Raw genomic sequence first — 16,104 nt, 5'->3', positions numbered from 1 at the left:
CTCACCTGTGAGAGGGCTCGCGCCAAATTTTTCACCAAGCTAGACGCACCCAATGGGTTCTGGCAGATCCAACTCGACGCATCCAGTCGGAAGCTCTGCACCTTGAACACCCCATTTGGCCGGTTTTGCTACAACCGGATGCCGTTTGGCATCATCTCTGCATCGGAAGTGTTCCTCAGAATAATGGAGCAGATGATGGAAGGTATCGAAGGGGTTCGCGTATATGTGGTCGACATCATCGTCTGGTCAACAACCCCCATGGAGCACATTGATCGCCTCCAACGCGTCTTCCGGCGAATCCATGAGCATGGCCTCCGCCTCAACAAGGCCAAATGCTCCTTTGGTCAAACAGAACTTAAATTCCTTGGAGACCACATTTCACAGTTTGGCGTGCAACCGGATGCTGACAAGGTATCTGCCATTAAGGCCATGAAGACACCGGAGGACAAGAAGGCGGTCCTCCGCTTCCTGGGCATGGTCAATTTCCTGGGGAAATTCATCCCTAACCTCGTCTCTCACACCATGGCTCTCAGGAACCTGGTTAAGAAGACAACCGAGTTCCAATGGCTCCCCGCCCACGAAAAAGAACGGCGGGAACTCAGTGCGAAGCTGACCAAGGCCCCGGTGTTGGCATTTTTCGATCCGGCCAAAGAAAAAAAGATCTCCACGGATGCCAGTCAGTCCGGCATTGGAGCAGTGCTCCTTCAACGTGACGACGCCTCCTCATGGGCTCCTGTCGCATACGCGTCATGTGCAATGACGCCCACCGAACAGCGCTATGCGCAAATTGAAAAAGAGTGACTGGGCCTTCTTACCGGAGTCGTCAAATTCCATGACTATGTCTATGGACTCCCAAAGTTCACAGTCGAGACAGACCACAGGCCACTGGTCAATATCATTCAAAAAGACCTTAACGACATGACGCCGCGCCTGCAGCGCATTCTCCTTAAACTCAGGCGGTACGACTTCGAACTCGTCTACACCCCGGATAAGGAGCTCATCGTCGCCGATGCTCTCTCCCGATCTGCACCACACCCTGCGACCCAGAGGGCTTTGTGTGCCAAATTGATGCTCAGGTGGCATTTGCCGCATCCAATCTGCCCGCCACGGACCAACGACTCATCCAGATTCTTCCATGAGACGGCCAACGATCCCCTGCTCCAGCTTGTCATGCACCACCTGGCAGACGGGTGGCTCAAGGGCCAATGCCCTCAATTCTATAACATCAAAGATGACCTGTCGGTGGTAGATGGAATTCTACTAAAGCTGGACAGGATCGTCATTCCGCGCAGCATGCGGAACCTCGTTCTTGAGCAGCTCCATGAGGGCCACCTGGGAGTGGAGAAATGCCGCCGCCGAGCCCATGAGGCAGTGTACTGGGCTGGAATCAGCAAGGACATTGCCAACACCATTCTTAACTGCCCAACATGCCAGCGTTTCCAGCCAGCTCAGCCAAGGGAGACCTTGCAACCCCATGAGTTGGTCACGTCCCCCTGGACCAAAGTGGGCATCGACCTGTTCCATGCACTTGGCCGGGACTAGGTCCTCATTGTGGACTATTTCTCAAACTACCCGGAGGAAGTTAGGCTACACGACCTCACCTCAACTGCGGTCATTCGGGCGTGCAAGGAAACCTTTGCTCGCCATGGCATCCCGCTCATGGTCATGTCCGACAATGGCCCGTGTTTTGCCAGTCAGGAGTGGTCCAATTTTGCCAAATGATACAACTTCACACATGTCACGTCCAGTCCCCATTACCCCCAATCCAATGGCAAAGCACAAAAGGGGGTGCACATTGTCAAACGACTCCTGTGCAAGGCGGCCTATGCAGGATCTGATTTTTACCTCGCCCTGCTTGCTTACAGATCAGCTCCATTGTCCACTGGCCTGTCACCGGCTCAATTGTTGATGAATCGCACGCTGCGGACGACAGTGCCGGCTATTCATGTCCCAGACTTGGACAACCTTCTGGTCCTTCGTCGAATGCAGTTGTCTCGGGCCCAACACAAATCGGCGTACGACGCCCGCACCACGGATCTCCCTGCTCTGGCTCCTGATGACGAGGTCCGTGTCGAACTTCCCGATGGTGGTTGGTCCGCCACCGCCGTGGTGCCCGGACAAGTGGCCCCCAGGTCATTTTTGGTTTGTCTACAAGACGGCTCTCTTCGTCGCCGAAATAGGCGGGCACTACGACTCCTTCCTCGCTCGCCACCAGATCATCATGTCCTGCCCCGCCGTCATGACGAACCCGTCATGGACTTTGCAGATCTCCCTTTCGCTCTGCCATCCTCTGAGTCTGATACAGTCCTGCCCATTTCAGAACAGGCTGCAACTGACCCACCTTTCAGGCGGTCAACCAGAATTCGTCGCCCACCTCAGAGACTGAATTTATGAACTGCCTGAATTCATGGACTCTTTGAACTCATGAACTGATTGTTTCGTTTTACCCTGTTTGATTAACTCACTGGTTTGTACATAGTGTTGTTCTAGTTATATTTTGTGTTACATACTGTCCATCTGCACTAGACACCTTCCAATGTAAATATCTTAGAGTTTCTGTACATAGTCCTGTAAATATGCTTGCATGTGCCACACATAATTAGGAACATTCGCATACTACATTATTCATTGCCACGAACACACATTTTTTTTTAGAAAAGGGGGGATGTCATAATATACACATCAGTATATGATGGTGCAGAGACACACACTGACTGACACACCGCAAGACCAATCAACACACACAACACAGCAGCCAATCACCAGTTAGGACACGGTCACTATAAAGACAGAGGGCACCAGTTTTCCCGCTCATTCGGGATGCAGCTCCTGAGAGAGACAGAGCCCGCAGTCAGTAGCACAAACATTCACCATGTGCTAGCAGTATAGGCTGGTCAGGTTAGGCATAGGTCTTCAGTCAATCTAACATAGTGTCGACCCACAGTGCAAGTATGTTTAACAGCTCTTAGTTAAATAAAATAGAGTTGTACTATTACAAGTGTTGGTAGCCTGTCTATGGTACTGCTAAGGTAAACGCAGTCTCCACAGATCCAGAGTACCCAACACATCAACGCCTTCCCACGATTCTCCGCAGAGCGGGGAATCGCCGCAAGTCGCGCGAGCGCGGTCAATGCAGCGCCAGTCGGGGGCCATTGAAAGAGGCCCCCGCAGAGATTCTCCGCCGGCAGCTGGCCGAATTCCTGCCTGCATGGTTCCCTCATGGTTCTACCCGGCGTGCACTCGGATTGGTGGCTGTCGCGGGGGGTGGGATCCGTCACCGGGGGCATCCTCCAAGACAGCCCCGTCACCGCGGGTGTCCTCCAGGACGGCCAGGGTTCCGATCGGGAGCCACCAATTGGTGGGCGGGCCGCATGCAATCTGGGGGGTGCCTATATTCTCGGGGCTGGCTTGCTGTGTGGGTCCGCCATTTTGTGCGGGGCGGCCGCCACAGGCACCCTGCTGGCCCCCCGTCAGATAAGTGAATTGCTGGGCCAAGGAGCCCGTTGACGCCGGCATGAAACGCTCCAGTGTTTACACCGGCGTCAACACTTAGCCGCCGTGTCGGAGAATCTCCCGCCCCATAGATCTGAGGGGGATTAAACACAGCTGACTGATTTTCCCTTTCCAGGAATTGACAGGTACTGCTTCCGCTGCTGAGCCAACAAGGTGGGATTTCTTATGGGGGGCTTCCACGCAGGGGCCTTTGTTATGGTGAGTCTCTGGTGGGGGTCTCTCAAATTGGAGGGCCTCGTGTGTGGATCTCTGTTGTGGGTGTCACTAATTAGGGGTTCCCTAGTTGGGTTCTTCCTCCACTTCTGGTGTACACTGGTTGTAGTGCAAGCTATCTACAAATCTCACTGCTGAAAATCTTCGTAGTGACTTTGGCATCTTCTAAACTGGTAACCTTCAACATTTATATGGACAGAAGGTGCATTCAAACACCATCACCTTCATGGTCCCTTCCCAAGTCCCAACTGAACACAGATTGCCATTCTCTTATTGTTGCATTGTGTCAAAATCCTGGAAACCCTACCTAACAGCACGTAGGGAGCATCTTCACCACATGAACAACAGTGATTTAAAAATCAGACTCACCGACAGCTTCTCAAGGATATCTAATAAATGGTGGTTTTGTCAGTAATGCCCAAGAATATATTTTTATAATCCAGGCTGGGCATGCTTGATCGTAAAACTGAATGACAAAAATAGAAAAAAGTGCTCCATTTAACAACGTTGACATCTCTCACCTTGACAAACCAAAAAATAGAATCATCAATATGGCACAAAATACCTCAAGCCCCTGAAATACTTTGACAGCTTGTGTCAGCTCTTGGATGCAGACACGATCATAGAGAGAGCTAAAGAGCAATCCGGCAACCACCTTCCACTGTGATCTCATTAGGCAACTTGATCAAGATGGCAGTTAACAGCCTTAAGCTCTTTGTCGTACGCAGTTGCTTTTGTTTATTTTATCAATAAATGTCATAAATATCTTGTAGAAGGTGATACCTGCTGGCATGTTGGCATAATCTTCAGAGTTGCCTCTTCTAATGGAGGCAGGACATGGATACTTGGTTGCCCTCCTCCTGTGCATGCCTGCTTGCTGGTTTTGTGCATATCTGGCAAAAAGAAAGGGAGCCTGTTAGTATGTGGTTTGGCGAAAGGTTGTGAAGATGTGGATGCCAAATTGAGAATGCTGCTGGTGCAGAAAAGGCGTGTAGGTGCGGAGAAGTGAAACAATTGTCAGGGCATTGGCAGCTTCGGAGTTTGCAGTTAATTGTGCTGCTATGAATAGTGCAGAGCGTTGGGCAGCAGAGGAGGGAAGGATTGTGAGCACTCGGTTATAGATTTGTGTAAGAAATTCTTCCTCTAGCAGCTCTGATCTTTAAACCTTCTTTTCCAGCATTGAAGCCAAATCCTGGGTGCTATGATTTGCATGGTCACCTGCTCTGTTCATTGATGCCATGCAGGTTGCCTGGTCATTATTCTGCAATCAGGGAGGAGGACCTCTTTCCTCCAGCCCACACCTTCCATAAACAATTCCAAAATCAGGGGCTGTTTAGCACAGGGCTAAATTGCTGGCTTTGAAAGCAGACCAAGGCAGGCCAGCAGCACGGTTCAATTCCTGTACCAGCCTCCCCGAACAGGCGCCGGAATGTGGCGACTAGGGGCTTTTGACAGTAACTTCATTTGAAGCCTACTTGTGACAATAAGCGATTTTCATGTTTCATTTTCAAAATTGCACCTGAAAATCCTGCACTGTCTCTACCTGTTATTTCTACAGATCAGCTGCAATTCAGTTCAACACAATCAAAGTGCAGCTGCTCTTTATGTGATGTAAACTGCCTCTAAATTGTTTACTAATTTATTCATTCATAGGATCCTTCTTCCCTCTGCGGTCAGAATAGAGGTGAATGTCTCCTTTTCCCAATAGCTAATGCATTATCTTACCACCTCTGAGGCTCATGCTGAAATAGAAGCCAGGCACAGATAGCATTGACGGCCTCCTTTCCTTTTGTTCTGACTCTTTCAAATCTGCCGCCAGCACCCTTCTCCAAAGTACTTGGCTTTGTTGCATTCCAAATCAGAGCCGATCTTTCCTAGAACTTCATGTTTCAAATCCTCCACTCCTGCTACAGTCCCCTTCCCCTCAGTTTGAAAGGTTGGAGGCAAAATTGACTAACTTTAAAAAAGGCCATCCTGCACTGATATTACACTGCAGGTCACATAAGAACAGAATAACAAGGAGCAGGAGTTAGCAATTCAGCCCCTCAAGCCCACTCTGTCATTCAATACGATCATGACTGATCTCCTCTCGGCCTCAACTCCACTTTCCTGCCTGTACTCCATAACTCTTAAACCCGTTATTAATTAAAAATCTGTCCATCACCTCCTTAAATGTACTCAATATCCCAGCATCCACTGCACTCTGGGGCATTCAATTCCACAGATACACGACCCTTTGAGAAAAATAATTTCTTCTCATCCCTGTTTTAATCTGCCACCCTTCATCCTAAAACTATGACTTCTTGTTCTAGATTTCCCCACAAGAGGAAGCGTTCTCTCAGTGGGCGAGATTCTCCGATCCCCCGCCGGGTCGGAGAATCGCCGGGGGCTGGCGTGAATCCCACCTCCGCCCGTTGCCGAAGTCTCCGGCACCGGATATTCGGTGGGGGTGGGAATCGCGCCGCGCCGGTTGGCGGGCCCCCCCGCGCGATTCTACGGCCCGGATGGGCCGAAGTCCCGCCGCTAAAATGCCTGTCCCGCCGGCGTAAATTAAACCACCTACCTTACCGGCGGGACAAGGCGGCGCGGGCGGGCTCCGGGGTCCTGGGGGGGGCGCGGGGCGATCTGGCCCCGGGGGGGTGGCCTGGCCCGCGATCGGGGCCCACCGATCCGTGGGCGGGCCTGTGCCGTGGGGGCATTCTTTCCCTTCCGCCTCCGCCACGGTCTCCACCATGGCGGAGGCAGAAGAGACTCCCTCCACTGCGCATGCGCGGGGATGCCGTGAGTGGCCGCTGACGCTCCTGCGCATGCGCCGCCCGGAGATGTCATTTCCGCGCCAGCTGGCGGGGCGGAAATTCGTCCGCCGCCGACCTAGCCCCTCAAGGTTGGGGCTCGGCCCCCAAAGATGCGGAGCATTCCGCACCTTTGGGGCGGTGCGATGCCCGTCTGATTTGCGTCGTTTTGGGCGCCAGTCGGCGGACATCGCGCCGTTTCCGGAGAATTTCGCCCTATATCTACTTTGTCAGTACCTTTTACCATCTTATATACCTCAGTTAGATCTCCTCTCATTCTTCTAACTCGAGAGAGAATAGGCCTAAACTGTTCAATCTCTCTTCATAAGGCAAACTCCTTCATCTCTGGAATCAATCTAGTGAACCTCCTCTGAACTGTCTCCAATGCAACTACATCCCTTCTCAAGGAAAGGGACCACAATTGTACACAGTACTCCAGGTGCGGCCTCACCAATGCCTTGTACAGTTGCAGCAAAACTTCCCTACCTTTATACTCTATACCTTTAGCTATAAATATCAAAATTCCATTTGCCTTCCTTATTACCTGCGGTACCTGCATACTAATTTTCTGCGATTCATGCACAAGGGCACCCAGGTCCCTCTACACCAAAAAACTCTGAACTTTCTGTCCATTTAACACTACACCCCTGTATGCATTACCCAATGCCGGTGTTATGTAGTTACATTGTGAACCTTGTGTTGCCCTATTATATATTTTCTTTTATTTCCTTTTCTTTTCAGGTACCTGATGATCTGTTGAGCTGCTCGCAGAAAAATACATTTCACTGTACCTCGGTACACGTGACAATAAACAAAATCCAATCCAATTGTTATGGGCCAGGGTGTAGAGAACCCCAAAGTGTATCATGGAGTTCACCTGACCCACAACTTTTAATAGATTGTGGTATGGGGAGCACACGCCCCACTCTACAGGTGTGGTATTGCAGAAATGGAAAGGTATTTTTTAAAGCAAAACAATGTTTATTCTATGAACTCAAGTGGTCATAGATAGAAGCTTCAGGGATGTAGTTACGCCGAAGAATAAAGATAGATGCGTGACGGTGAGAGGGGCTGGGAGGAAGCAGTCAGTACAGGGATCCCCTGTGGTCGTTCCCCTTAGTAACAAGTATACTGCTTTGGATACTGTTGTGCGGGGGGGACTTACCAGGGGTAAGCCATGGGGTACAGGTCTCTGGCACAGAGTCTGTCCCTGTTGCTCAGAAGGGCAGGGGGGAGAGGAGCAGAGCATTAGTCATTGGAGACTCCAAAGTTAGGGGGATAGATAGGAGATTCTGTGGGAACAAGAGAGACTCACGGTTGGTGTGTTGCCTCCCAGGTGCCAGGGTCCGTGATGTCTCGGATCGTGTTTCCGGGATCCTTAAAGGGTAGGGGGAGCAGCCTCAAGTCGTGGTCCACATAGGTACCAACAACATAGGTTGGAAAAGGGATAGGGATGTAAGGCAGGAATTCAGGGAGGTAGGGTGGAAATTTAGATCTAGGACAAACAAGAGTTATTATCTCTGGGTGCCACATGATAACGAGATGAGGAATAGGGAGAGAGAGGAGTTGAACACGTGGCTACAGGTATGGTGCAGGAGGGACGGTTTCAGATTTCTGGATAATTGGGGCTCATCCTGGGGTAGGTGGGACCTCTACAAATGGGATGGTCTACACCTGGACCAGAGGGGTACCAATATCCTGGGGGGGAAATTTGCTAATGCTCTTCGGGAGGGTTTCAACTAGTTCAGCAGGGGCTTGGGAACCTGAATTGTAGCTCCAGTATACAGGAGGTTGAGAGTAGTGAGGTCATGAGTAAGGTTTCAAAGTTGCAGGAGTGTACCGGCAGGCAGGAAGGTGGTTTAAAGTGTGTCTTCTTCAATGCCAGGAGCATCCGGAATAAGGTGGGTGAATTTGCGGCATGGGTTGGTACCTGGGACTTCGATGTTGTGGCCATTTCGGAGACATGGATAGAGCAGGGACAGGAATGGTTGTTGCAGGTGCCGGGGTTTAGATATTTCAGTAAGCTCAGGGAAGGTGGTAAAAGAGGGGGAGGGGTGGCATTGTTAGTCAAGGACAGTATTACGGTGGCAGAAAGGATGTTTGGTGAGGACACGTCAACTGAGGTAGTATGGGCTGAGGTTAGAAACAGGAAAGGAGAGGTAACCCTGTTAGGGATTTTCTGTAAGCCTCCAAAAAGTTCCAGAGATGTAGAGGAAAGGATTGCAAAGATGATTCTGGATAGGAGCGAAAGCAACAGGGTAGTTGTTATGGGGGACTTTAACTTCCCAAATATTGACTGGAAACGCTATAGTTCGAGTGCTTTAGATGGGTCCGTTTTTGTCCAATGTGTGCAGGAGCGTTTCCTGACACAGTATGTAGTTTGGCCAACGAGAGGCGAGGCCATATTGGATTTGGTACTGGGCAATGAACCAGGACAGGTGTTAGATTTGGAGGTAGGTGAGCACTTTGGTGATAGTGACCACAATTCTATTACGTTTACTTTAGTGATGGAAAGGGAGAGGTATATCGCGCAGGGCAAGAGCTATATCTGGGGGAAAGGCAATTATGATGCGATGAGGCAAGACTTAGGATGTATCGGATGGAGAAGAAAACTGCAGGGGATGGGCACAATGGAAATGTGGCGCTTGTTCAAGGAACAGCTACTGCGTGTCCTTGAGAAGTATGTACCTGTCAGGCAGGGAGGAAGTGGTCGAGCAAGGGAACCGTGGTTTACTAAAGCAGCCAAAACACTTGTCAAGAGGAAGAAGGAGGCTTGTGTAAAGATGAGACATGAAGGTTCAGTTAGGGCGCGCGAGAGTTACAAGTTAGCTAGGAAGGACTTAAAGAGAGAGCTAAGAAGAGCCAGGAGGGGACATGAGAAGTCTTTAGCAGGTAGGATCAAGGATAACCCTAAAGCTTTCTATAGATATGTCAGGAATAAACGAATTACTAGGGTAAGAGTTGGGCCAGTCAAGGACAGTAGTGGGAAGTTGTGCTTGGAGTCCAAGGAGATAGGAGAGGTGCTAAATGAAGATTTTTCGTCAGTATTCACACAGGAAAAAGACAATGTTGTCGAGGAGAATACTGAGATTCAGGCTATTAGACTAGAAGGGCTTGAGGTTCATAAGGAAGAGGTGTTAGCATTTCTGGAAAGTGTGAAAATAAATAAGTCCCCTGGGCCGGATGGGATTTATCCTAGGATTCTCTGGGAAGCTTGGGAGGAGATTGCTGAGCCTTTGGCTTTGATCTTTAAGTCATCTTTGTCTACAGGAATAGTGCCAGAAGACTGGAGGATAGCAAATGTTGTCCCCTTGTTCAGGAAGGGGAGTAGAGACAACCCCGGTAACTATAGACCAGTGAGCTTTACTTCTGTTGTGGGCAAAGTCTTGGAAAGGTTTATAAGAGATAGGATGCATAATCACCTGGAAAGGAATAATTTGATTTGAGATAGTCAACAAGGTTTTGTGAAGGGTAGGTCGTGCCTCACAAACCTTATTGAGTTCTTTGAGAAGGTGACCAAACAGGTGGATGAGGGTAAAGCAGTTGATGTGGTGTATATGGATTTCAGTAAAGCGTTTGATAAGGTTCCCCACGATAGGCTACTGCAGAACATACGGAGGCATGGGATTCAGGGTGATTTAGCAGTTTGGATCACAAATTGGCTAGCTGGAAGAAGACAAAGGGTGTTGGTTGATGGGAAATGTTCAGACTGGAGTCCAGTTACTAGTGGTGTACCACAAGGATCTGTTTTGGGGCCACTGCTGTTTGTCATTTTTATAAATGACCTGGAGGAGGGCGTGTGTAAATTTGCAGATGACACTAAAGTCGGTGGAGTTGTGGACAGTACGGAAGGATGTTACGAGTTACAGAGGGACATAGATAAGCTGCAGCACTGGGCTGAGAGGCGGCAAATGGAGCTTAACGCAGAAAAGTGTGAGGTGATTCATTTTGGAAGGAATAACAGGAAGACAGAGTACTGGGCTAATGGTAAGATTCTTGGCAGTGTGGATGAGCAGAGAGATCTCGGTGTCCATGTACATAGATCCCTGAAAGTTGCCACCCAGGTTGAGAGGGTTGTTAAGAAGGCGTACGGTGTGTTAGCTTTTATTGGTAGAGGGATTGAGTTTAGGAGCCATGATGTCATGTTGCAGATGTACAAACCTCTGGTGCGGCCGCATTTGGAGTATTGCGTGCAATTCTGGTCGCCGCATTATAGGAAGGATGTGGAAGCATTGGAAAGGATGCAGAGGAGATTTACCAGAATGTTGCCTGGTATGGAGGGAAGATCTTATGAGGAAAGGCTGAGGGACTTGAGGCTGTTTTCGTTAGAGAGAAGAAGGTTAAGAGGTGACTTAATTGAGGCATACAAGATGATCAGAGGATTGGATAGGGTGGACAGTGAGAGCCTTCTTCCTCGGATGGTGATGTCTAGCACGAGGGGACATAGCTTTAAGTTGAGGGGAGATAGATATAAGACAGATGTCAGAGGTAGGTTCTTTACTCAGAGAGTAGTGAGGACATGGAATGCTCTGCCTGCAACAGTAGTGGACTCACCAACACTAAGGGCATTCAAATGGTCATTGGATAGACATATGGATGATAAGGGATTAGTGTAGATGGGCTTTAGAGTGGTTTCACAGGTCAGCGCAACATTGAGGGCCGAAGGGCCTGTACTGCGTTGTAATGTTCTATGTTTTTAAAACATACAGTGAACATCTCAGCAACCACCAATTCAAATACAACCCCAAAGAATACAACACTAAGTAATCCTTAATAAATTCCCAAACAACATTCAGAAGACAAAAGACCCTTTTAACACAAAGATCAGGTTTAAGTTCACTATTGAGAGCAGTTACCACTTTTAAAATTCCAAATGAACATTCATAAGCTTGCAGAGATTCATACACATCCTGCTGTGATTTCAGCTTCTCCAAAACTAAAATGGATCCAAACCCACCCTGCAGCAAAAAGCCTAATGCGATAAAAAGCTGACAGACAGCCCAGCTCCACTCACTCTCTGACATCACTGTAGTAATAAACACCCATTTCTTAAAGGTACTCTCACTACAGGTATTTATATACACAACCATTTATAAACACCCATTTCTTAAAGGTACTCTCACATGACACAATTTAGATAACATTTTTTTTTTTAATTTAGAGTACCCAATTCATTTTTTTTTTCCAATTAAGGGGCAGTTTAACGAGCCCAATCCACCTAGCCTGCACATCTTTGTGTTGTGGAGGTGAAACCCACGCAAACACGGGGAGAATGGGCAAACTCCACACGGACAGTGACCCAGAGCAGGGATCGAACTTGGGACCTTGGCGCCGTGAGGCATCAGGGCTAACCCACTGCGCCACCGTGCTGCCCCCAATTTAGATAACATGTTGCCTTTCCATTTTTCCATCCAAAATGGATAACCCCACACTTATCCACGTCAAACTCCATCTGCCAAATTTTGGCCCACTCACCTAACCTATCTCTATCCATTTGTAAATTTCTCATTGCAACTTACTATCCCACCTTTTTGGGTGTCATCTGAATATTTAGCTATAATACCTTCTACCCCTTAATACATCCAAGCCATTAATATATCGTAATTAGTTGGGGCCCGAGGACTGAACGCTGTGACACATTCCAACCCCTGTATTCTATGTTCTGACCAATGAAAGCAAACATGCCGAATGCTTTCTTCACCACCCGGTCCACCTGTGGCTCCACTTTCAATGAACTATGGGGGCGATTCTCCGAGCCCCGCGCCGGGCCAGAGAATCAGTGCAACCACACCACGCCGCCCCGACGCCAGCGTGCGATTCTCCGAGGTGCGGCGAATCGGCGCCAATTGCGGCGGCGCAGTTGGTGCTGCGCCGGCCTCGGACTGCTGGAATCGGTGGGGCCGCCGATTCTCCGGCCCGAATGTGCCGAGAGGCCACGCCTATACGACAGAGTCCCGTCGGCGCCGTTCACCCCTGGTCGCTGCCGGCGGGAACTCTGCATATCGGAGAATCGCCCCCTATGAACCTGCACTCCTGGATTTCTTTGTTCTATAATTCTCCCCAATACCCTACCATTAACTGAGTAGGTCCTGCCCTGATTCGAATTACCAAAATGTATTATCTCATATTTATCTAAATTAAACAGCATCTGCCATTCATCAGCCCACTGGCCCAATTGATCAAGATCCCATTGCAATCCTAGATAACCTTCTTCACTGTCCACTATGCCACCAATCTTGGTGTCATCTGAAAACTTACTAACCATGCCTCCTAAATTCTCATCCACATCATTAATATAAATAACACTGACCCCTGAGGCACACCGCTGGTCACAGGCCTCCAGTTAAAAAACAACCCACTACAACTACCCTTTGTCTTCTGTCGCAAGCCTATTTTGTATCCAATTGGCTACCTCACCTGGATCCCGTGAGATTTAACCTTATGCAACAACCTACCATGTAGTATCATGTCAAAGGCCTTGTTAAAGTCCATGTAGACAATGTTGACTGTACTGCCCTCATCTATCTTCTTGGTTACCCCTTCAAAAAACCTCAATCAAATTCGTGAGACATGATTTTCCACTCACAAAGCAATGCTGACTGCCCCGAATCAGCCCTCGCCTCTCTAAATGCCTGTAGATCCAGTCTCTCATAATACCTTCAAACAACTTACCCACCACAGACATTAGGCTGACCCGTCTGTAGTTCCCGGCTTTTTCTAGCGGCCCTTCTTAAACAATGGCACAACATTTGCTACTCTCCAATCTTCAGGCACCTCACCTGTGGCTGTTGGCGGTTCAAATATCTCTGTTATGGGACCCAGAATTTCCTCCCTCACCTCCCACAATGGCCTGGGATAGATTTCATCAGGTCCCGGGGATTTCTCTACCTTGATATACTTTAAGATTTCTCTGTAGTATGTACATTCCTCAAGATATCACTATTTGTTTCCCCAAGTTCCCTAACATCCATGCCTTTCTCAATTGTAAATACCAATGAGAAATATTCATTTAGGATCTCACCCATCTCTTGTGGATCCGCACATAGATGGCCTTGTAGATCCTTAAGAGGCCCTGCTCTCTCCCTAATTACTCTTTTGTCTTTTACATATTTGTAGACGCTCTTTGGTTCTCCTTTGCCTTATCTGCCAAAGAAACTCATGTCCCCTTTTTGTCCTCCTGATTTCTCTCTTACCTCTACTCCGACAACCTCTATACTCTTCAAGGGATCCATTCTTGCATTCTTGAAGCATATTGGCTCTTGGCTGAACCAATGCCTTGATTTTAAAATTCTCATCCTCGTTTTCAAATCCGTTGTTACCCTTGCCCTCCCTAACCCACAAATATGTTCTCCTTGAATTCTGCCCCTTGTGCATTCCTTGAAAGGGATTCCTCTGGTCATCATGTGTAGTGATATAAAGATGTTCATGAAGATTCCCTTTCGGCAGTATTCCTAGTAAAGTTATGAATGTATTCCCATTAAACATGGCAACTGGAGCATTTTTTCCCCTCCATCTGATTAAACAAGCTTGAGAAAATATTGATTAATTCCCCCATTGCCTCAGATAAAATATTATTCTATATCCACAAGGGATAATTGTGTTAAATAACATGCACGATGAAAAAATTGAGGTCCACCTGCCAAGTATCATGTAATTAATTTAAACCTGCATATTTGAGTTTTTTGTGTCTGAGCCATTCTATTGTTGCTCAGTACATTGTATAAATACAGACTCTGTCAAACAGAAGCACACGGACTCACAGTCCAAGAGCAATCTGGAATGAGTTAAGTCAGACAGGCATGCCATACAATTTCCTTTGAGGAAACAAGACCTGGGGCTGTAATTAGTGTTTCATTACGCACAATTCCTCGCTATAATCCAAACATAAATTAACCCTGTCCACTACTGCAAACAGCTCTCAATGCTAAAATATGGAAATAAAAACAAGGGATCAGTTTTTATGTTACGTTGGTTCACGTTCCATCTTTCATGTGCGGGAACAGTCAATATGGGCACATCACAGCTGAGTCAGATCTTCCCCTCGACGGACACACAAATAAGCTCACTTTCCAACAGTCGTCGCTGCTAACTGGTAACAATCAAGGGAAGGAATTCGGGCTGATCTTTTTCCCTCTCTAGTTGAAAGGCACTAAGGACACTCCCAGCACTATTATTAACTGCGATCAATTAATAACATAGACAAAGGATCAAAGCTTTTGACTTGTGTGCCTCAGAACCACCATTTTGTTTTATCCTGGAACAGATTTGATTGGGAAATCAATTGGTCCTGTTGTTAACTGTTCACCATTATGGTTAGATTTGGACAGGGTCATCGCTAGCTCAGAGGGTATTGTATGCTTGAAAATCTTCAGCAGGTCTTCGTAGGGAGAAAAGAGCTGAGCGGGAATGTACAGCTTCGGAAAATTCCCGTTTTGCTATGCTCTGGCATTCTTTTCAGTTTACTTGTTTTCCCTTAATGGCAGCTAGACAATGGTCGGCAAGTTTAAAACACTGTTGAGTAACTATGAAAAATTTCAGAACATTTTCTTAAGAGTGTAAAGATATTTTAATCAATAATGGCATTGTCAAGAAATAACATTCGCCTGAGCAACTTAATACAAAGTACTATACAAATATTTCTTGCCTTGGCAGTGGTACTAAATAAAACAATTATCCACATGAGCAGTAGGGTAAGAGAGGAGATGGTGTCTGTATTCAAACACTGAAGAGTTCTGATGTAAAGTCATCTTCAGCACTGCTCAGCGGAAGAAATGTGTCAGACCTAGCATTTCTCTCCATCCTTCTCCTGCAGCTCTCACAGTTAATAATCCTCTCAGTGAGTGTTTGAAGAGAATTATATTACTGAGGGAAAAAAGAACAAAGCACGTTTCATGAACAGTGGAGCAGGCAATGATATTACTGGGTCTTGGGGGTGGTTTGGTGCATTGCACGAAACACACACAGGTCAGTGACTGAGTAAAGCTTCACCCTCACTGTCCAACCAAGCATTTCAAGTCAGACACACCACGTGTTAAATTCATATTAAAACTCCCTTTACTGCACCCTAACAATTTGCCATAAACGTCCTTTTCACCGATGTACCATAATTTGACATATTCATTTCCCTTACCAGTTAACTAATGTTCGGCTGAGACTGATGGTGAACCGATTTATTTTCAAATTAGAAGTTGTTTTGTTCTGTGGAGTGTACAAAATACATTGATGACTCTCCAAAAGTATTTCCATAGGACCCTTACTGCCAGTAGAGAGAAGATTTTCATCCTGCCAGTCTGTTGGAGTCAGGTATGAACAGCACAGGTGGAGGGGCAATGTTTTAATTCACCATGTTATCCACCCCTTCTTTTCTCAGCTTTGAAAATATTTCATCGTGGTCCAAAATGATCAACCAGGAATGTGGGGTTGTCATGTTTCATGCTGTTGTTTGCCTGGTCCCATCAAACGTTGTGATACTAATGTCCCTACTTCATTCACATGTGTTTGACATACAGTCAGTGCTACCCATACTGCTCTGTGGCTGCACGGCTGTTTGGTGGGATGGCACATCGAGTATCTCTGTCACCTCTTA

Source organism: Scyliorhinus torazame, chromosome 5 (genome assembly GCF_047496885.1).
Source record: "Scyliorhinus torazame isolate Kashiwa2021f chromosome 5, sScyTor2.1, whole genome shotgun sequence".
NCBI lineage: Eukaryota > Metazoa > Chordata > Chondrichthyes > Carcharhiniformes > Scyliorhinidae > Scyliorhinus > Scyliorhinus torazame.
The sequence above is the reverse complement of the archived record's forward strand: the minus strand, read 5'-3'. Positions refer to the sequence as shown.